Source organism: Vulpes lagopus, chromosome 4, assembly GCF_018345385.1.
Source record: "Vulpes lagopus strain Blue_001 chromosome 4, ASM1834538v1, whole genome shotgun sequence".
Taxonomy (NCBI): domain Eukaryota; kingdom Metazoa; phylum Chordata; class Mammalia; order Carnivora; family Canidae; genus Vulpes; species Vulpes lagopus.
The window spans coordinates 131,847,728-131,871,535 of NC_054827.1; the positions used below are offsets into that span (position 1 = coordinate 131,847,728).

The 23,808-nt window shown below is 38.3% G+C and overlaps 1 protein-coding gene across 6 annotated transcripts in view; it reads left to right on the forward strand.

The window, feature by feature from the left end:
- Window positions 1-23,808, forward strand: part of APBB2 (amyloid beta precursor protein binding family B member 2) — a 369,758-nt gene that overhangs the window by 57,414 nt on the left and 288,536 nt on the right. For all 6 annotated transcript variants that reach the window (XM_041752053.1, XM_041752059.1, XM_041752056.1 and 3 more), the window contains exon 2: window positions 12,568-12,722. The gene's annotated coding sequence lies outside the window, so the exon portion shown is untranslated. The remainder of the gene's footprint in view (window positions 1-12,567; window positions 12,723-23,808) is intronic.

Here is a 23,808-nt window from a genome sequence, read left to right on the forward strand (position 1 = left end):
AGCCCTACATTGGGCTCCCTGCTCAGTGAAGAGCCTGCTCCTTCCTCTGCTGCTCCCCCTGCTTGTGCTCTTTATCAAATAAATAAATAAAATCTTTAAAAAAAAACAACAATGAAAGCACAATGAATGACCAAAGTCATTAATTTGAAGTCCTAGTTCAAGCTACTGATGGTTTATTTCTAAAAGATTTCATTTATTTATTTGACACAGAAAAATAGAGCACATGAGCACAAGCATGGGGAGCAGCAGAGGGAGAGGGAGAAGCAGACTCCCCACTGAGCAGGGAGCCTGACATGGGGCTCCATCCTAGGACCCCAGATCATGACCTGAGCTGAAGGCAGCTGCTTAACTGACTGAGCCACCCAGGTGCCCTGCTGTTCATGGTTTAAAATGAGGCAGAGAAGTCACAGAGGTTGGACTCTGTGGGGTAGGTAGGGTAGCAAGACTCTGTAGAACCCGGTTCTGAACTGTGCCCATCAGAGCCTTTTCAGCATTCTGGGCCCCAGTATTCTCTGTTCAGTAATAGATGGCACGGGCGTGCTGGCACTTCCCTTCTGGTTCTGATGGGGTGGGACCCTGTGGGAAGAGAAATAGAAAATGTTGACAGGTAAGCCAGTATGTCGGAGATAAAGTTTTATCTTGGTAGGAGGGACTTCTAACATGAAATGCGTAAAGGTTGAAGGGCCTATTGTCCATCAGTCCATAAAGAATAAGAATATTGGAGTTAAGGGATGTCTGGGTGGCTCAGCGGATGAGCATCTGCCTTCGGCCCAGGGCATGATCCCGGGGCCCTGGGATCGAGTCCCACATCAGGCTCCCTGCATGGAGCCTGCTTCTCTCTCTGCCCGTGTCTCTGCCTCTCTTTCTGTGTCTCTCATGAATAAATAAATAAAATCTTAAAAAAAAAAGAATATTGAAGTTAAAAAAAATGATTGGGAATTTCTTGTACTCACTCAGAGCAACAATGCCATACGCACCCAAATTCCCGGTTATTGAAACCCAATCAGGAAATGGACTTCCTTAAGGCGAGGACCGTCCTTTGTTTGACACAGTTCATTGTTGTACTGTTGCCAGGTACATTTGTGCCATTTTATAGATTCTAGTGGAAGTGGGTGATGGTAGGACCTGGGGAGAGCCTTGTATACTAGAAACTGCCACTGTTGGAGGAAAGACACCAAGCATCCTGCCTTAAAAGATTCATCCGTATTAAGCTAATTCAGGGGATCCTTGGGTGGCTCAGCAGTTTAGCACCTGCCTTCGGCCCAGGGTGTGATCCTGGAGACCCGGAATTGAGTTCCACGTCGGGCTCCCTGCATGGAGCCTGCTTCTCACTCTGCCTGTGTCTCTGCCTCTCTCTCTCTCTCTCTCTCTCTCTCTCTCTCTCTCTGTCTCTCATGGATAAATAAATAAAATCTTTAAAAAAAAAAAGCTAATTCAAACAGCTGGAGAATTGGGGAGAAATTGGAGTTAAGTAAATGATATCTGGATTGTGCTGTTGTATTCCATTTTTCTGTATTCATTTACGGAGAGAATGATGAACATAAAAGGTGACAAAGTATATAAAGACCAGTGTTCCTTAAATCTCAATAGTTTATGGACCTCTTTGTTTATAGGAAAAACTTTTTCACAAGTCTCCAGTACTGAGATAAATATTTTTATTATGAAGTAGTTGAAATATGCTTGAACATAAAAGTAGGTATAAACCCTTATGCTTCAGCTCTCTTATATAACTACAAAACAATGACAAATTTATAGAGTAAATTCAAGCCGAACTACAAAACCAATAAATGCAAATTAACATTAATTTATTGTGACAGATAATTTTGTTTGACTAAAATTAAACCTCCCCTTGGAAATGTGATTATCGTTCTGACACCAAAGTTCCAGTTCTTTTGGGATCTGTAAGAAACTCAATTATCCTTCCACTTCCCTGTATTTTATTTGAAGCTTCCTTCATATAAAGCACCGTCTTTTGGCAGGAATGCATGATTTAGGTTTTAATTTAGTTTCATTTATTTTTCTTTCTTGTCCTTGATGATTAAAATTATACTACTAGATTCCATGCCAATCAGAAATATAAATGCAAGCTCACTTTTGATCAGGAGGTTGAGACTTGGTACCTAGTTGCACATGGGGGTAGGGGAGAAAAGAGAGGGGTCATTGGTACCTGCTAAATTGAGTTTCAGATTTGGATGAGAGTGAATGGTGCCACTGAGCAAAATGTAGGACAAAGGATGAAAAGTAGGTTTTGAGAGAAGATCTTGGTGGGGGTTTTAGGTTTCCAGCAGTATAGTGGATTGGATACTCTAACACACTTCCCCACTGTAATCTGGGTAAAATATTTTTTAATATGCTTCTGGAATCATAGGAGCTAAGACATTTTCAGAATCTCCTACCTCAGATCAACCATCAAAGGGAAAATTAAATCAAAGCAGAGAACTTTGTGTATAAACAGCCACAAAAGATAGGTTACTGCAGGGGTAAATGCTGATATCAGAGCTGTGGTTGGAGACTAAGCCTTTGGTCAGTGGCAAGGTGCAATAGCCTGCATTCCACTAGGACCTACAAAAGAACCTAAGGTGGCCTGGGTAGGTAGTGCCCATTGGCTTTTGGCAGAAGGACATGCAGATCCTTTCTGGAGGAAGGCATCCCTTCTTTGGACTTTAGGATTTCTCCTAAAATCAACCAAATACGAGTTCAGAGTAAAAGATCTCCAGTTCTTCTAGAAAACAAACCACCAAGAGTGAGAGTCACCAGAAACAAAAAAATAAAAAAATAAAAAAATAAATTTGGAACCCTGAGAACTTTATTTATTTATTTTTTATTTTTTTCCCCTGAGAACTTTAGATATTAAAATTATGATACCGAGTATACATAGTATAAAATAACTATGTTTGAAAAATTTTAAGACATAAAATAGTTAATCACAAATAGGTGCAAAGAGCTGAGATAAGAATTGACCCAGGAGGGATCCCTGGGTGGCGCAGCGGTTTGGCGCCTGCCTTTGGCCCAGGGCGCGATCCTGGAGACCCGGGATCGAATCCCACGTCAGGCTCCCGGTGCATGGAGCCTGCTTCTCCTTCTGCCTGTGTCTCTGCCTCTCTCTCTCTCTCTCTCTGTGTGACTATCATAAATAAATAAAAATTAAAAAAAAAAAAGAAAAAAAAAAAAGAATTGACCCAGGAATATTAGCCATAAAAATAAGGAAGGCTTACCATTTGTGACAACTTGGATGGATCATGAGGGCTTTATGTTAAGTGAATTACGTTAGAGAAAGATGACTATTGTATGATCTTACTTCTATGTGGAACTAAAAAAAACCCCAAACTCATAGAAACAGAGAACAAGACTGGTGGTTGCCAGAGAAGAGGGGTGGGGGAGATGGGGAAGGTGGTCAAGGTACAAACTTCTAGTTATAAATAAGTTCTGGGGATATTATGTACAGCATGGTGATTAGAGCTGCTAAGAGAATAGATCTTAAAAGTTCTCATCAGGGGGCACCTGGGTGGCTCAGTCAGTTAAGTGTCTTTGGCTCAGGTTATGATCTCGGGGTCTTGAGATGGAGCTTACCTCTGGGTTCCTGCTCAGGGGGGAATCTGCTTCTCACTCTCTGTCTGCTCCTCGCCCCATCCATGCACATGCTCTCTCCCTCTCTCTCAAATAAATAAAATCTTTAAAAAAAAAAGTTCTCATAAGAAAAAAATTGGTAACTATGTGACACAATTGATGTTAATTAAGCTTATTGTAGTAACCATTTTGCAATATATACAAATATCAAATTATGTTGTACCTTAAACACCTTAAATGAATACAGTGTTGTATGTCAATTATATCTCAGTAAAATGGGGGAAAGGAAAAGAGTGTGTACAAGGGCAGCATAGATCTAGGTGTTTTTGTTATTGCTGAAAAGAGAATTGACCAGGCAGATTTGGAAAGATACGAACGAAAGCAATACCTAAGGAAAAAATTGTAACTGTTGAAATAATAACTCAATAATTAGAAACAGCTGAAGGAACAATGAACTAGAAAAAAAGTTTGAAGGAATTAACCAGAATGTGACATAGAAATGAGAAGAAAACATGAAAGCGTAGTGAAGGGTATAAAGGCTATAAGGAGATCTGTTCAGAGCCCCTAGAAAATAGAACAAATGGAGGGGAGTTATATTTGAAGATTTGGTGTATAGTTTCAGAGAGAGTTTCTGAAGTCCATAAATGATCAGTGTTCCTTAAATTCAAGTAATTTATGGACAGATAAGGGAAGCACAACAAACTAGTAAGGATAAATAAAAAGAAATCCATGTCTCCACATGGGAAAACTTCAATACAACAAAATAAAAAAGATGATCTTAAAAACACCCAGAAAGAAAAGCCTGATTGTTCATCAAGGAAGTAAAGAGCTGACTTTTTAACAGCAATAATGGAGGCTGGAAAATATCTTTAAAATACTAAAAGAAAATACTGTTGGGTGTATCCCAGCAAAACTGTCATTCAAGAAAAAGGCAAAAATATGCTTTTCAAAAATCTAAAACTTGCCACAGAAGACCTTTACTAAGAAACTTCTTAAAGGATATACTTCAGAAAGAAGAAAGTTCTAGGAGGAAGGACTGAGATGCAAAAAAGAGTGATAAAGTAATTAATAAAAATCATCAAAATTAAATAAAATTAAAAGTTTTTAAAAAGTTTTTTAAATTTAAAAATGAAAAATGAAAAATTTTCCCTATACTAACCACAATTCAGGGCACATGTGGCTCGTGGCTGTTACTGTATTGAATCACGCAGATACAGAACAATTCCATCATTGAAAGTTCTGGTGAACAGCACTGTTGTACAACAATGGAAGGGAAATAAATTAAGATAATCTCTGCAGTTCATTTTAAGATGCCATTGTATGTAAGAGCCACCATTATGCTACATGTAAAAAATTTTAGGAAAAACTTTGCCAAAAATTTTTTTTAAAGATTTTAAGTAATATCTACACCCAAGGTGAGGCTCAAACTTAGAACCCTGAGATCAAGAGTTACATGCTCCACCAGACACCCCTACTGCCAAAATTTTTTAAAGTGCCGTTTTTAAAAGACACTTCTCAGTATTATCTGTGTGAACATGTTGAAGACATGGGCCTCTTAGGATGGTTGCCATTTGGGGTTAGAGTAGTAATGGTGTGGGCATCCAGGAGTGGTGATCCAAGTAGGTTGGACATAGAGTAGTCAAGGGAGAAGTCTGGCCTGGAGACAAAGTGTGGTGTGTACTTGGCATAGCATATGTCTTGATCAATTTTTGATGAATGAATGGGTGATGTACTGAATGGGTATACGGGAATCATCATAATACCCTGTAGCTGGGCTGGCAATGTGGTTGAAGTCACCCAAAGATTTGGGTGAGGCATGACGAGAGTCAGGATGAAGGCTTTATGAACATGTTGGTATTCAGGGAGGAGTGTAAGGAGGAGCCTAAGAAGGAGCCTTGAGAGAGGTGGGGGAAGAACCAGGGCAGGCTCTGGACCACCTGGGACTAAAGGGTGCAGAGGTAAGATGTTGCCTAGACCCTGACCAGGTAAGGCCTATGTATTCCTGAAGCGTCAGCCTGCTCTGTGTGGTAGGGGGAGCATTGGCAACCACAAAGACGGCAGCCATTATTTCTGCCAGGGCATCTGAGAAGACTTTAAGAAAGAGGTAGTATCTGGGCTGGGCTTGAGGATGAATACTTGGCACATCTGAGCGGTTGGGCAGGGGAGTCTGGGCAGATGGTGTAACACAAAGAGAAGCCTGAAGCTGTGAAAAGGTGTGAAGCCCTTGGCAGTAAAGTAATTCCTAATGAGCTGGACTTCACTGTGTCCAGCTTCGTTCATTCTAGGTAAAGTCTCATGTTGAGGAAGGAGCCTACATTCCCTAAGATCAGAAGCACACCTTTTACTAATCTTCAGTTGGAAGGCAATTAAAATAGCTCTGCAGACCTGGCCAGATAGCTCCCAGTGCTCTAAATAGACCATACTTTATGCATGATTTTCAGAACATTCTTTTCAGCACAGAGTTTAGTACTGAATTTTGGGTTTTAAGCTCTGTAGGAAAAACTAATGCCTATGTCATATTATAGATTAGGTAGTCATAGGACATCCTTACCCGACAGAGCAGAAAGAGACAGCTTGCTGACATTCACCAGATGCTAGGAAAATATAGGGCAGACTTGGGTGGAAAATCCCAGGTCTTTGATTTAAAAGCTAGGTAGTAACATCAGTCCTGTTACTTGACCCCGTTACGCCTCAAGTTTCACTATTTAAAAATAGGCAGAGTAAGAGTTCCTCCTTCAGGATGGATGTAAAGAGTAATGGAAAGCCCTTAGCAAAAACAGTTACCCGTTATGATGATAAAGGTATTCTGGGGCGCCTGGATGGCACACTGGGTTCAGCGTCTGACTTTTGGTTTCAGCTCAGCTCCTGATCTCTGGGTCCTGGGATCGAGCCCCGGGGTTGGGCTCTGTGCTCAGCATGGAGTCTGCTGGAGATTCTCTCCCTCTGCCCGTCCCCACTACGCGTACATGTGCACATGCTCTATCTCTCTCAAATAAATAAAGTCTTACAAAAATAAGTATTCCAATACTTTTTTCTATAAGGAAATAGAGTAAAACCAGTGATTCCCAGTCATGGCTGTGGATCAAGCATCATGCAGGGATAGTTAAAAAAAAAAAAAAATTAAGATTTCCTGGATACCACCCCAGCCCTGGTATGTATGTCAGAGTCCTTGGGCTTTGGACTTTGTATTTTTTGTACAGACTTCAGGTTTAGGAAGCCTTCCTCTGGAGTTGGGTATCCATTTGGTCATTTTTATTTGGATATTTACTTTCTTCCTTGCTATGCCATATTTTGAACACTGACTCTTCGTGTTGAGTGTGTGAGCTCTCAGGTTATTGGTCATTATGTGGATCTTTACTTCCTACCTTCTTTTCTCTTTTTCCCTCTTTCCTCATTCTCTTCTCCTCTATCCCATACTGAATTTTCAGACAGTTGGGTTGATAGTGTCCTGGACAGCCTAGTTCTCAGGCCCTTTTTATTTATTTTTGTAGTGAAACAGATTTAAAAAAGAAACTTTGCTAAGGCAGACATTTGGCATGTTAAAATTGAACTTCAGTTTAGTTTCTAAAATAAATAATTCAACTTTTTTTATTCTTTAAAAAATGACTGCTCCAGGAAATGCTTCTAAAATAACTGATATTCCCTTGTTAAAACCAGGGTTGTTATTGGATGGGTTCCAGCATGTGTTCTTTTTCCTGGCTGGGGGCGGGGAGGCCCGGGACAGTGTGGGGAGAGTGCCCTACTGCATGGTAACACACACAAATTGTAGTCCCTCAAACCTTAGAGTTCATATACTGGTAGTTATTTGTTACATTGTAAAATGTGGTCTGGAGATTAAAATAAGGGAAGTGTTTATTGTATCTAGATGAATTAGAATATTCCTTTTAATTTTAGTGTGTAGGTATTTTGGTTAAAAGAATCACTGTACTGCAACCAGTCTTGCTGCTTACCCTATTTAGTTAATATATTTTACATTTCATGTGAATGAGGAATGCCTGAAATGTCAGCTTTATCAGGGTGGAAATTATGGTCAGTGCTAAATCCCCAGCACTTAGATAGTGCCTGGCACATAGTGAGTGCTCAAGAAAAATACATAAATGAAGAACAATCAGACCACCCAAACTAAAGTCCACATCGACCACTTTTTGCTGTGGAACTTCCTCAAGAACTCGGTAAAGATGGGGCACCTGGTGGTCAAGTAAGTTGAGTGTCCAACTCTTGATTTTGGCTCAGCTCATGATCTCAGGTTCCTGAGATCAAGCCTGCATTTGGGTTCCAAGCTCAGTGCAGAGTTTGCTTGTCCTTCCCTTCTTCTCTGCTCCTCCCTCTGCTCTCTCTTTTTCTCATAAATAAATAAATAAACAAACATAACAACAACAACAAAAGAACTCATAAAGGTAATAATACCCAAGATTTGTCTGATATTCGGATTAGAGGCTATACCCACATGCTCCCAGTGTTCCCTGGGCCTCATATAAATCACACTGCATTCCTTAACCTGAATCTTCACAGGAAGGGACTAGGTGTCTTGTCCACGGTTGTGTCCTTAGTACCTTATCCGGCAGCATTGCAGTTTCTTAGTGAATATTTGTTGGGTGGACACAGTGTTAAAATTTCTCTGACGCTTTCATATTTGGTTTTATCAGTTGGCACTCTCATGAAGGTGGCTGATCATATCATCTCAGTCCAAATGGTGGAACAAAGGTTAAAGAGAATTAATTAGTTATCCCAGAAAGCCTTTAGGTCCTAAGTAGCAGAGCTAGGACTACAGGCTATAAATCTGCCCATTTTTTCACCCCTTTTTCTTTCCAGGACAGCCTTTAAAACATTAATAAGCACAAATTCCCCCAGTTGAAACCCTCTTGAGAGCATAACAGAGGAAGTTACCATATGAAACCTCTTCCAAATTGCCTAATGTCTTCCCCATCAGGTATAATCTTTGTTGGGTGCCAGTTTGGGTTATTCATAATAGATTCTTTTAAATTGCCTGTGATGGGTGCATTCTTTTTGAAAAACAAAACAAAACAAAACAATTTTAATGCTATATTCTTTTCTCCCAAACATTTTAAGATATAAATTTATTAATACTGTGAATCTAAGTTTTTAAAATCAAACTTCCAAGGGTGCCTGGGTGCTGGCTTAGTCAGGTAAGCATCCGACTCTTGGTTTCAGCTCAGGTGGTGATTTCAGTCATGGGATCCAGTCCTGCATCGGGCTCAGAGCTCAGCAGAGTCTGCTTGTCTCTCTCCTATGCTCCCCACCTCCCCCTCAAATCAATAAATAAATCCTTAAAATCAAATTTCCAAAGTGGTGAGAGGAATGTTCTCCAATATATTTTTGCCTGGTCTTCCCAGTCATTTTGAGATAGAAATTTCTGAAGTGTTGAATTGGCTTGGCTAGTATTGCTGGACTCGGACTCAAGAAGGAGAACCCTCCCCTGTGATATTAGAATAGAAAAAATAAAATGCTGGCCAAACATTTAAGATTCTCAAATGGTGGCAAACATCTGGTTTCACATTTTGCCAAAGGCATTCACTGAAGCTAAAGACCAAACAACACACAGCCGAGGTTCCAAGAAAGGATTTGGAAATCTATGAATCTGATCTAATTCTAATTTTGTGTTTTGTCTCTGTTGAGAAAGATAATTTGTTGGCTCCAGCAAGATTTTATCCAATTTGATTAGTGGGTCAGAGTTGGCTCTCCCAGACCACTAAATTTGAACTTCGCCTCATTACCTTACAAATAACTTTACAGAGTTACTTGAACAATACCACAAAGCTTTGATTTCATTGTGAAATGGCAACAAGAATCTAATTCCCTTTGCCTGCTGTGGACATTGACCTTTAGTATTAGAACAGAGGCATCGAGGGGAATAAATAAACTGCCAGTATTGTGTTTCCTCCCGGATCCAGCCGTGGAAATATATGGTAGGGACTTGAGGAGCGGTTTTGGGTGGGAAAAAAATGCATTTTCTTTTTTCCCTGGGTGCCTGGCTTCTCAAATGAGGCGGGACAAGCTATTGTGTTTGTTCTGGCTCTTACAAAGCGAGATCACATCATCCCTCGATGCGGCTTTTTTTATTAGCAGCTTCACAGCCCATGCCTTTGTAGTCCTGCTGCACAGTAGGACAGGCTGACGAGCAGTGCGCTCAATAAAGGCTTTTCAGGGAGCGTTTCTGAGTTTGTCATTGCCATCTGTCCTCTTCTCTCCCCTTGCTTTTCAGACTATTCACATTTTGTGCGAATCTTAGGTTTCTGATTGGTGTGGCGAGGATGCTGTAGGTGGATTCTAAGAAAGAAGTGGAGGTGAGCAGTATTTCAAATTAAATAACTTGGAAGAAAAGAGAAGAACCTTGCTTGTTCTCTGTGGTTTGTATCAGATATAAGCTAGGAAGTATTAGGATTATTTCATTTTATGTGATTTCTCAGCAATTGCTGTTTACTTAATTTTTGAAACCACTGATGTCTCTCCCCTAAGTTTTGGGTCATTTTGTTAGGAGGAGGCTGGGACCTGATGCCCTAAATCACTGGTTTTGAACTAGTGGGGTGAGCCTGCATCCTTCTTACTTCTTATGGGTGGTTCAGGGTGAGTATAGTATTATCTTGTTGACAACCTTTTGTCCTGCTTTGAGCAGTGGGTATGTGCTGTTGTCGACAGGGCAAATACTAGGACCAGAAAGCTTTCGGTGTGATAGGCAGTTTCTGGTCAGGACACCTGCTGCCCGAGCACACTGCGACCATTGTTTCTCTGATTGAACATGTTCTGTGCATAGCCACCACATCTTTTTTAGCCTGCAGTTGAGTCTTTGAGGTTTTTTTCCTGCATGCATTTCATTTTTGGTGGAACAAATGTCTGTCTTGTTCTTCTGGCTTTGCTGGTACGAATTTAACGTGTGTGTATGTGTTTGTGTGTGTGATACAAACTTGTATTCTGAAGAGTGCGTGCTAAGATATCGTAGTGGTAGAAAGAGTGCTGGGTCGGAGTGGAGGCAGGTGATCTGGACTTTTATCCCTGATCTCATCCCTGCCATGTGGCCTCAGGAAGGACATTTGAAGTCTCTGGGCATCGATGTCTTCATTTGTAACCTGAGGGAGTTTTGGGGTTCTTGGGGTGAATGATTGCCAAGTCACCCAGTGTTAAGATTCCGCCACCGTGTTTTGTGTTTTCTGGGATGCTAAGAGTATCAAAAATGGAGTGTGTCAAGTGTTCACGAGGGCTGAGCTCCTGTGAGACCATAAGGAATGCACAGTAGGTGCTCATTTAAACTAAGCAAAATTTATATGGCATGGCCAGTGATAGGTTTGGATGCATTAATTAAAGGAGGGAAATAACTATGGTCTTCTTGTCTCTTCATGGCAAGTTTGCAGAAAACTAACACAAATTTCTTGTTTCTAAGAAAAGTAGTGTTATTCAGCCCTGAAAATGTTATAGGACACTTGGGTTTTGAACTTCTAAATTAAGAATTATTGAGTTCAGATAAATGAGGATTTCTTAATTTACTAACTCTTAATGTTCAGATAAGAGCAAACTCACCGATCAAGGTAATATAAGATAGACATCCAATTGCGGATTTCTATTTCCATACTGTTTAATAAAAATCTTATTTAAAAATATTCTAGTTCTACAAGTAATCCGTATTAGTTGTGAGAAATTTGGAAAACACCAAGAAGGAAAGACAAATAGCTTCTAATTCCATGACCCAGAAATAGCTCTTTTTTCATACTTTGGTGTCTTTAAATTATACACACTCAGTTTGTAGAACAAAATTGGGATCATACCATACATCTATAACTTTCTTGTGTTCCTTTTGAGATGATTTTCAGGACTGAGCTTTCAAATGAAGGTAGAGATTAATGTAATATTATGCTTGGCACACTTGTGACAGGGTCTGTTTTGCCTTACAGAAATAGAATTGTAGACCTAGTATCTGAAAATAACATTTGTCCTCTTCCCTCTTGAGCAGGCTTTTGATACTTAGCATATATAGATGCTGTCATAACTAATACATTAATTAAGAAATGAAGACTTCTTAATTTATTAGTCCCTAGTTGTTCACTTATTGCTTTTCTAAGGTTTCCTAACTTTAGTTTTCTGTACCAAAATTGTGAGCTGTAATATCAGTGAGCATAAGCTATTTTAACACTATTCTTTTGGATGCCTTGATTCCTCAAGCTGAAGCGTGGTAGCTGGCGTGGGCCAGGCCACAAGTTTGGCATGAAGAAGGATAGTTAAGAGATTCCTTTTGCCCAAATATATTATGCATTTGATAATATTTATGATTCACTTGTTGAATATTGGTTTCATATATCATTTTTCTCTATTAGGAAATGAAAGATGATTAGTTTTTCCTTTGGATTATTTAGCCTATAAAACTTTTCTGTTAATGCATTGGAAATGCATTCTAAAGCCTGAGCCACATCGGAATTCTTTATGACCTTCTCCTTATGTGTCTTTTGGTGGTGCCCTTTGAAGTCCTGAAATGTTTTTGTATTTGATTGAGATTAAATCTGGGTTTCATTTTACTTTTAAAACATATTGAGCAAGTTAATTTTCTGTTCGAGTTCCTAAGGGGAATGATTCTAGCCCTCTGTGTCCCAAGAATTCAGACTGGGCCTTGCCAGAACATTCCTGTGGTTTTCCACAGGGCAGATCACTGTGTTCATGAAATTTTAGTTGTAGCTTGTGTTTTCTGTGGCTAATTAAAACATCTGGCTTTTGCATTTTCCACAAACAGAGTATAATCGTTTGGCCGAAGCTTTTCAATAATGATTAAATACCCCAGTCCTCCTTTAGGATAACCCAAACTTGTCTTTTGGACACCTTATGGCTGTTGTCTCTGTTCATTAATGATTGTAAAAAGTTGGAAAACATTTGGTGTTATCCTGCTGAACATAGACTCTTGGGAGAGAGAGAGAGAGAGAGAGAGAGAGAGAGAGAGAGAGAGAGAGAGAGTGTTTGTGAATACGAATCCCTCCAATGGCTCTGGCTTTTCCCCTGCAGGTCGGAGCTGCTGTGGGTGAGCTGCTGTGGTCTGTAGCCAAGCATGCTGTGGTCGGATCTGCCCAGCCGTGGAACAGAAACATTTGCTGGATGGAAAATCCATAAAAGAAAGCTCCTGTGAAAGCCGGAGACAGACGCTAACTAAGTAAAATCAGGTTAGTATCAGAGAGGCTGGATGAAGCGGAGTGGGCCCGCTAGGGAAAAGCTCTTTTGTTTATTCCACAAAGTGTTTCTGAAACAGCCCCAAATAGTCCTCCCCAGTTATTTGAGAGATTCCTAGCATTGCAGAGATGGCGGATAGATCCTGACACACAGCCGTGTGCAGTCCATTGTTGTCTTCCTTCTGCGTCTCCTCTCCCCATCCTCTTGCTCATCTATTCCACTCCCCTTTCAGAGGAGAGAAAGTCTTCAGCACAACGTATGTAGGAGGCCACAGCAGAGGCCACCCATAACAACCGCAGTGATCTTGGCGGGCTTTTGGGGAGAAACCCTGTCCTTGAGAAAGCAGGGGCTTGCACTGGTGCTTTCAGACTTGCCCACTGGGAAGGGGGGATCGTGGAGGTGGAGACCTGCCATTTCTGTTGGGGCGCTTCCGTCCCTGGTTTGCCTGGCAAGATTTTACTTACTCTTATCTCCCCTCAGACAAAAGCTAGCAACATGTTCATTTTTGGCAGAGTGTACATTTGGCATGAAGATACTCCATAGCACAGAAGAAAAGAGGCGTCCTGAAAATAATAGGAACCTAGATAAATGCAAAATAGCCTAACCATGGACCAGGAGCATGAAACAAAACAGCCTCACATGGTGCAGTAAGGCGGGGCTAATTCACTTTGTGAACGGGTTCTGTACACACAGGTACACAGGTAGAGGGACTACAAACAATTCCTGTTGGATATTCAGGGGTAACTCAGCAGTATACATAATAAACAGGTAATAAATAGTCGCTGGGCAGGAGCAAGTCAGCAGTCTTGAGAACCTGTAAAGTAGTGAACGTCTGTTTGACTTCTCCCATCCAGCGTGCCCTTCCTCCTTCCAGTAAATCACCCAGATTTTCCTTGGGCAGTCAGTCACCCTTCCTTTGTTGTCAGCCTGTATAGTCGGAGGCGGTGACCTCACTGCCTCTGTTATGGGCATGTGACATGAGCTTGGCTACTCGGGGTCACAAGAATTGGCTCATGGAGGACCTGGGATTTTCACTGACCCTGTTGCAAAGAGGTTTTCCCTTTTCATGGGTTTGTTAAGCTGGAGCTGCTTGTTTCCTTCTTTGCCACCACTTAAGGAAAGCCTTTTCTGAGACTAAAGTTGTTAGCATGAAGTAGATCAGAGCAGAGAGATACAGGAAGTGCACCCCACACAAAACTCAGGACCCCAGATGCAGCATCATTTCAAGTCAGCAACTCTAGTTTCACTTTCCTGGCAGGTTTGGTACTTAGTTTGAAAAACGTAATCCATCACTTCGATCCACAAAGGTCCTGACTGGGAATGCCTTCTAGATATGAGGTCTTAGGGTGAGGTGATGGGCCCTCCCTGTCTTCAGGGGCTCACAGTGTAGGGGATGGGCCAGATCGGTATTCTGACACACAACGTGAAGAATGTATCAGTAGAGGTAAAAGCTAAGTTCTGTGGGAGTAGAGATGCAATTATGAATTCTGCTGGGTGTTGGAGAAACTGGCAGAGAGCTGTTATTTTAACAAAGGAGAAGTAGAATTTAGTCTTCAGGAACATTTAAAAAAAATACATTTAATTCAATTACTTGCTTTTTGAGTCTGAAAGAGAGGCTTTCCAGAGCTTATAGTTAAAGTAATAGTAGATAAGGAAGATAATTTCAGAGCTTCACTGGTAGTAGAATCCTGGTGTTTACTGTAAACACAATTGTTTTGGGAGCAGCCAAATGAGAGGTTATCATAAAGCTGTCCAGAGTTTATTTTAACACCACAGAGTAACAGCTGCTCTTCTCACTAAAACCTCGGTTGGCTTTCTGTTCAAGCAGAATTCCAAGCACATCATGAATTTTAAAGATTTATTTCTTATTCTTATTGTTAGACTTTATTATTATTTTATTTTTTGTAATTGAAACCGTTTGCTTTTTAATTTTTATTACTATTTTTTTTTTAGAGAGGAGTGTGTGCTTGGGGTTAGGGATGGGCAGGGAGGACCAGAGAGAGAGAGAGAGAGAGAGAGAGAGAGAGAGGGAGGGAGAGAGAGAATGAGAGAATCTTAAGCAGACTTACTCCATGTCCAGTGTGGAGTCTGACCCAGGGCTTGATCTCAGGACCCTAAGATTATGACCTGAGCCAAAATTAAGAGTCAGATACTTAACCAACAAGCACCCCTGTTTGCTTTTTTAAATTAACAGATTTTATTTTGGGGGGTCAATTTTAGGTTACAGAAAAATTGAGCAGAAAGTATAGAGAGTTCCCACATATCCCCACTACCACTCAAGAGTTTTCCCTATTAACATTTTTTTTAAAGATTTTATTTATTATTCATGAGTGACAGAGAGAGAGAGAGAGAGAGAGAGAGAGAGGCAGAGACACAGGCAGAGGGAGAAGCAGGCTCCATGCAGGGAGCCTGATGTGGGACTCGATCCCCGGTCTCCGGGATCACACCCTGGGCTGTAGGCGGCGCTAAACCACTGTGCCACCGGGCCTGCCCCCCTATTAAAATCTTGCATTAGTTTGGTACATTTGTTAAACTGTTGAGCCAATAATGATACAATATTATTAACTAAAGCCCATAGTCTACATTAGGGTTTACTCTTTGTGTTGTACATTATATGGGCTTTGACAAATATACAATGATATGTATGTACCATTATAGAGTCACACAGAATAGTTTCAGTGCCCTAAAAATCCCGTGTTCTAATTATTCATCCTTCCTCCCATCCTTCTGAATTTCTGACAACTACTGATCTTTTTCCAATCTCCATTGTCTTACTTTTTCCAAAATGTCATATTTTTTAGAGATACATATATACATATATAGTCTTTTTAGATTGGCTTCTTTCACTTAGAAATATGCATTTAATATTCCTCCATCTTTTTCTGTTGCTTGATAGCTTATTTCTTTTTAGTGTTGAATAATATTCTGTTGTCTGGATGTGCCATGGTTCATTTATCCATTTACCTATTTGAAAGATATCTTGGGTTTTCCTAAGGTTTGGTAATTGTGAATAAAGCTGCTATGAACATTCATGTGCAGGTTTTTGTGTGGACATAAATTTTCAGTTTCTTTGAGTAAATACCAAGGAGCATGTTTGCTAGATTGAGTGGTAAAAAGTATGTTTAGTTTTGTAAGAAACTGCAAAACTCTTTCATAGTCCCTGTACCATTTTGCATTCCCAGCAGCAATGAATGAGACTTTGTTTCTCCACATCTTTGCCAGCATTTAATGTTGTTAGTGTTATGGATTTTAACCATTTTAAAAGATGTATGTGGCATTTCATTGTTACTTTTATTTGCAGTTCTCTAATGATGTATGATTTTGAGCCTCTTTACATATGCTTGTTTGCCATCTGTATATCTTCTTTGGTGAGGTATCTGTTCAGGTCTTTTGCGCATTTGTAAATCAGATGGTTCATTTTCTTATTGTTGAATTCTAAGAGTTCTTTGTATGTTTTGGATACCAGGCCCTTATTAGGTAAGTCTTTTGTGGATATTTTCTCCTGGTTCTGTGGCTTGTCTTTTTTTTTTTTTCATTCTATTGACAGTGTCTTTCTCATAGCTGAAGTTTTTAGTTTTAATAAAGTCCAACTTGTCAATTATTAATTCTTTCATGAATTCTTGCTATCATGTCTAAAAGTCACTGCCAACCCGAGGTCATCCAGGTTTTCTCTTTATTTTCTAGAGTTTTATAATTTTATGTTTTACATTTAGGTCTATGATCTATAGGTATTTTGAGTTAATTTTTATGAAAACTGTTAAGATCTTTTTCTAGATTCCTAGTTTGTATGTGAAATTATAGTTATTCTAGCACAATTTGTTGAAAAGAATATCTTTTATTTATTGAATGATGTTGGCTCCCTTGTCAAGGATCAGTTAACTGTACTTGTGTTTTGATCTATTCATTTATTCTTTCACCAGTACCACTATCTTGATTACTATAGCTTATAATAAATCTTCAATTCAGATAGTGTTAGTCTTCTGACTTTGTTCTTCTCCCTCAATATTGTATTGGCTATTCTGGACTTTTTGCTTCTCCTTGTAAACTTTAGAATCAGTTTATCAATAAAATAAAATAACTTGCCAGGATTTTGATTGAGACTGTGTTGAATCTATAGGTCAAGTTGAGAAGAATTGACATCTTGACAATATTGAGTCTTCTTCCTACCATTGTATGTGGAATAACTCCATTTATTTAGAACTTCTTTGATTTCTTTCAGCAGAGTTTTATAGTTTTTCTTATATAGATCTTGTACATATTTTTTTAGATTTATATCTAAGCATTTCATTTATTTTGATGCTAGAATAAATAGTATTGTTTTTTATTTCAAATACCAATTGTTTATTGCTGGTGTGTAAGAAAGCGAGTGACTTTTGTATATTAACTTTGCATTCTGCAAACTTGCTATAATTGCTGATTAGATCCAGGAGTGTTTTTATTGGTTCTTTGGGATTGTCTGCATAGATAGTCATGTCATCTGTAACACAAAGACAGTTTTATTTGTCCTTCTCAATCTGTCTGCCTTTTATTTTCTTGTCTTATCTCTATGATGTTGAATAGGAATGATGGAAGGTATCTTGCCGTATTTTTGCTCTTCATGGGAAAGCATCTAGTTTCTTACCATTTAAATATAATATTTGGCTATAGATTTTTCGTAGTTGTTCTTTATCAAGTTGAGGAAATCTCCCCCTCTAATCCTAGATTGCTGAGAATTTTTATCATGAACAGGTATTGAATTTTTATCAGATGCTTTTTCTACATCTATTGATATGATCATATGATTTTTTTCTTTTTTAGCTTATTAATATGATGGGTTATATTAATTGATTTTTGAATATTGAGCTTTTTGATGGGGATTGTGTTGAATCTCTAGACCAATTTGAGGAGTATTGCTATCTTATGTATATTAAGAGTTCTGATCCAGGGCGCCTGGGTAGCTCAGTCAGTTAAGCATCTAACTATTGATGTTGGATCAGGTCACAATTTCAGGGTTGTGAGGTTGAGGCCCATGTCCAACTCTTTGCATGGAACCTACTTAAGATTATCTTTCTGTGCCATCCCAGACTGTGTGCGAATGAGCTCTCTCTCTTCAGAAAAAAAACAAAAAACAAAAAACACTGGAAAAAAGAGTTCTAATTCATTACCGTTGGATATGTTTCCTTTGATTTAGATTCTTTTTAAAAAAGATTTACTTATTTATTTGAAAGAGAGATAGAGTAGGAGAAGAGGCAGAAGGAGAAGTAGAGAATCCTAAGCAGATTCTTCACTGAGCAGGGAGCCTGATGTGGTCCTATCCCATGACCCCAAGATCATGACCTGAGCTGAAACCAAGAGTCAGATGCTCCACCGACTGAGTTACCCAGATGCACCTAGATCTTTTAAAATTTCTTCAACAGTATTTTGTTGTTTTTAGGGATAGATCTTATACTTTGCTATTAAACTTATTCCTAAGTATTTTTTCCTTTGATACCTTTATAGATGGAATCATTTTTAAAACTTCATTTTCAGAGTATTCATTGCCAGTATATAGAAATATATAAAATTGATTTTTATATATTATATAAAATATAAAATTAATATATATTAATATATATATTAATCTTGTTTCCTTAAACCTTGAACTAGTTTATTAGTGTTGGTAGTTTTTTATTGTGCTGTGACTTACGTAAGGTTTTCTACATACCAGATTATATCATCTGCAGATAGAGATAGTTTCATTTCTTCTTCAATCTGGATTTTATTACCATTATTTAAAAAAAATTTTTTTAAATTTTTATTTATTTATGATAGTCACAGAGAGAGAAAGAGAGAGAGGCAGAGACATAGGCAGAGGGAGAAGCAGGCTCCATGCACTGGGAGCCCGACGTGGGATTCGATCCCAGGTCTCCAGGATCGCGCCCTGGGCCAAAGACAGGCGCCAAACTGCTGCGCCACCCAGGGATCCCTTATTACCATTATTTTTTACAGTGATTTGAAAACTTGACTGTGATATAAGAAACACAAAGTAACATGCTTTAGAGTTACTAATGAAATCATCCTATTATGTAGTTTTTGAAAAGAACAAAAGATGATAATTATGAAATTTATCTCCTTATTATTGAGCTAGTTATACAGTCAGTGAGCTTCTTAGCTACTCCTGTATCCTCTTTAGGGAAATGCCTATTTAAATTCTTCGTGTATTTTCATGCTGAGTTATTTGTCTGTAAGCCCCTTATCAAATATATGATGTGCATGTATTCTTCTCCCAGTCTGTGGCTTTTCTTTTCATTTTCCTAATGCTGTCCTTGAAGCTCATAAGTTTTCTTTTGCTTTTTTAAGTTTCTTTTCTTTTTAAAGTTTTTATTCAAATTCCAGTTAGTTAACATACAGTGTGATATTGGTTTCAGGTATATAATATAGTGATTCAACACTTCCATACAACACCTGGTGCTTATCACAGCAAGTGCACCTCTAATCTCTGTCACCTATTTAACCCATTCCTCTACCCACTTCCTCTCTGGTAACCATTGCTCTGCTTTTATAGTTAAGAGTCTGTTTCTGAGTTTGCCTCTTTCTCTTTTTTCCATTTGCTCATTTGTTTTCTTTCTTAAATTCCCATATTCATGAATTCACATGGTACTTGTCTTTCTCTGACTTATTTCTCTTAGCATAATACTCTTCTAGCTCCATCCATGTCATTGCAAATGGCAAGAGCTCATTCTTTTTTATGGCTGAGGACTATTCCATCATCTATATATATCACATCTTCCTTATCCATTCACCAGTTCATGGACCCTTGGACTATTTCCATAATTTGGCTATTGTAGATAATAGTTCTATAGACATTAGGGTACACGTATTCCTTTGATTTAGTATTTTTGCATTCTTTGGGTGAATACCTAGTAGTGCAATTGCTGGATCATAGGATAGTTCTATTTTTAACTTTTTGAGGAGCCTCCATACTCTTTTCCATGGTGGCTATATCAGTTTGCATTCCTACCAGCAGACATGAGGGTTCCTCTTTTTCCATATCCTTGCCAGCACCTTTAGTTTCTTGTGTTGTTGATTTTAGCCATTCTGGCTGGTGTGAGGTGATATCTCATTGTAGTTTTGATTTGTATTTCCCTGATGATGAGTGATGTCAAGCATCTTTTATGTGTCTGTTGGCTATTTGCATGTTTTCTTTGGAAAGATGTCTTTTCATGTCTTCTGCCTATTTTTTTAATGAGATTATTAATTTTGGGGGTGTTGAGTTTTACAAGTTTTTAACTGTAATGAAGTTCAGTTATTCAGTTTTTTCTTCTGATGTTCATGATTTTGGTGTTTCTAAATATTCTCTGTGTAACTGAAGATCACTGAGATTTTTTTCCTGTGTTTCTGATCTTAGTCCTCACTTAGGTCTTTGGTCCCTTTAGGGTTAAGTTTTGTGTATGGTGTGAGGTTCAGGTATAGGTTAATTTTTTTCCCCTCCCATTGATATCCAGTTATCTCAAAACTATTGGCTGAAAAGACTATCTTTTACCTCTTGTTGTATCTTAGCACTTCTGTAGAAAATCAATTGACCATAAATGTAAGAGTTTATCTCAGAACACTCAGTTCTATTTCTTTGATTATTTATGCCTGTCCTTATGCTTGTTCCATATTATACTTAGGTTTGCAATGCAGTTTTCCTGTGAAGAAGTTTTGTTCAAGAAACAGGGTTAAGTCGCAATATGTCTCTATTTATTTTTACTATCATATCTTTGCTACTTTTCCTTTCCATTCCTATTTGAGTCATTCTCTTAAAACTACTAGTCTCTGGTTATTTTTTGGGGGGATAAATGTGGAAATCTGAAACGGTAGAAGAGAATGCAAACCAGTTTAGATGGATTTTCTAGATTATTGTATGCATTACTTTAAATTAAAAAAATGCTTTGTTTTTCAAAAAGATGGTAAGCATCCTAGTACCCATTATCCATTCGAATAAAACAGATTAAAATTTCCATTACTTCTATCTTAATCGTTACCAATAACTACTGACTGAAGGATCTGCAAGTTTGATACATCATCTCAAGAATTTGAAGAGTTTACATTAATGATAATATGAATTGGCTCTTTTTTTTTTTTACATAAAATGATAAATCACAAAACTACAATTTTGCTAAATGGAAAATCTATGAATTAAAATGTTTTGGGTTTTGGAAATATAGTACGGTTTTATGTTTCTTAAAAACTGAATATTTTTCATATTACAATTAAAATTACTGTCTGTATGGGGATGCCTTCGTGGCTCAGTGGTTGAGTGTCTGCCTTTGGCTCAGGGTGTGATCCCGGAGTTCCGGGATTGAGTCCCACATCGGGCTTCCTGCATGAAGTTTGCTTCTCCCTCTGCCTAAAAAAAAAAAAAGAAAAAAAATTACTGTCTGTATTTTTAAAATATTTACCTGTGCTATTTGTGTCCTTATGTTAATATAGTTCTTGTGCAACTGTTTAGACATAAAATAATTGTATAGGAAATATAAAGACTGCAAATATATATCTCTTCCTTATTACAATTCTGTAAAAATTGTGAATGCACGTGATTTAGAAGGGAAAAAAAGTGCTTTTTTGGGTGATGTTTGGATTCTAGTTGGTCATTTCCTTTTATTTTGTTTTGTCATTAAGTTATAATTTTGTTTGGGGAATGACTTATTTTTAATGTGAAAAAATATAAAGATTTGGTCTTGGAGAAATTCAGAGGCATTTCCTTTCTCTGACATACAGCTGAAAGCTGACTTCTGCCACTGGGCTTTAATTGAGTATTAAAATCAAAATTAGATCTAGAATGTATTTTTTGCAGTTCCATTAGTAGGTCAAGCCATCCTTCCCAGTTTCCAGAGGGTTCAGCTCAGGATGGCTTCTCTGCTTCTTGCTCTTTCTTTGCAATCTTATTTCAACCTAGGTAGACCACATTGATGGGAACTGACATGTTTGTTACCTGCTCCTTTGCTTTCTTTGGCTGTCCTTTGGCTGATGTCACTGCATAAACATGCATCCATAGAGCAACGTAGCATTATTCTTTTTATTGTTCACTTAAAAGGAAAAGTCAGGGGCACATGGGTGACTTAGTCGGTTAAGCGTGGGACTCTTAATTTCGGCTCGGGTCAAGATCTCAGGGTTGTGGGATTGAGCCCCGCATCAGGCTCTGTGGTTAGCATGGAGTCTGCTTGTCTCTCTCCCTCTGCTCCAATGAATGAATGAATGAATGAATAAACAAACTCTCTTAAAATAATAAAAGAAAAAGCCATAGATAGTAAGCTTTTACTTATAATTCCAGGGCCTGGGAACTGGGTATGGTGAATTTTTTAACCCTGCCATTCTTTAAATCTTTTCTTTCTCTTTGATACCTTTTAAAAAATCTTTGTGACCTATTTGCAGAATGATGAATGGACCCTATGAGGCTTGTAGTACATAAAATGTTCTAGGGAAATATGGTCTTGGTCCTATTTTTCTTAGGCAGCTGAAACAAAACATATCTGGGTGATATTAACTTCTTAACTGCCCTTGACTTTATAGAGAGAGCCTTGTGTTGACTGGTGCTCAGGGTTTGGAATGATTCTGTGAAGGCTTCTGCCTTCTTATTATCATTTGGTTGCAGATGAAACAAAAGCGGATCAATTTAGTCACATGCAGTGAACCAATATGAGAATGGAGAGAATACCTGGAACTTGCTTTCATTAGGAGAAACCACATTTTTGTGTAAATCTGTAGTGGAGATGTTTATGATAAATATGTTAATAGAGTTTGGCATATTACATCTGTTGATTTTTTGCTTGTCTTTATAGTATTTAAGTGAAATAATCTGTGAATTATTAGGTTTCCTTTAAAAGCCTTCAAAGGTACCATACTTGAGTGACATGTAATCAATTGTTATTTATTTTAATCTAATTACTAATATAAGAACAAGCAGTAGTTTCTCAGTCCTATATTGACATGTAATGAATAAAACATTTAATTTGATTATACTGTCTGAATAAGATCTATATTCATGACACAATAACTGTTCATAACTTCTGAAATTTCCAAACTGATTATTTTCTGCTCAAATAAGAATTGATCTTCCGCTTCATTCATAAACAAAAATAGTCTACTGGATGTTTTTACATAGACTAAATCCAAGCCAGTAATTTATTTTAAAAATGAGTATCAACATCATTGTAGCTAGCATTGGGAAATTGCTCTGTGTAATTTGTTAGTGTACCCCTTTGTAAGAATTAAAGAAAATAGTTGTCCCTGCAATCATCATGCAGCTTAGGCCCTTTGAGGACAGATTTTAGAATCTTAGTAACTATTTTGTGTTTGATTTCATAAGGGCGATTCTTTTGAAGATGTAAGTTTGCAGAGAGTTTGTTAATGCTGCTTCATTTCTGGTGTCTGGCAAAAGGTTGGTGGTGCCTAGGAAAGTAAGAGGATAACTAAGTGATTTTACCAAAGACTTGCCTCAGAAATATAGAGTTCCAACAATGATGTTTGGCCCTAAGTGGCCCTAACGTTGGGTACAAAATGACTGCTGCTCTTGAGTGGGCATTAATTTATGAGTAATAAGAAATACTGAATTAATTTTACTTAGTTCGGAACAATTCAGTTAAATTCCAAATGAACGTGTTACAAGTATCTAAATGGAAGGTTACTTTGGTAGTTGCTGGAGGGAATAAAATGAAATATCCTGGGGGAAGGAGAGCCAGAATAGAAGCCCTTCTGGGAGAACTAACATTTTATTGAGCGTGTCCAGTATGCTAAGTACTCAGGCACTTGCTCAGCTTTTGGTGAGGTGGGTGGGGGACTTCATTTGATCCTCACAACAATCCTATGACAGAGAGGCAGTATTACTCTATTTTATAGATAAAGAAGCTTATGATCGGTGAGACCAAATGGTTTTATGGAAGTGTCACATGTCCTAATTTAAATTTGAATGATTTTTTTTTTCTTGAGCTCCACTGTGTACTTACATAAATGAAAGCACTGCCTATAAAGTGACTGACCTATGGAAAACTCACTCTCTCTCTCTCACACACACACACATATACATATACATATATATATATCTTTCTTTATATAATGTTCATTGTTTTTATATGAATG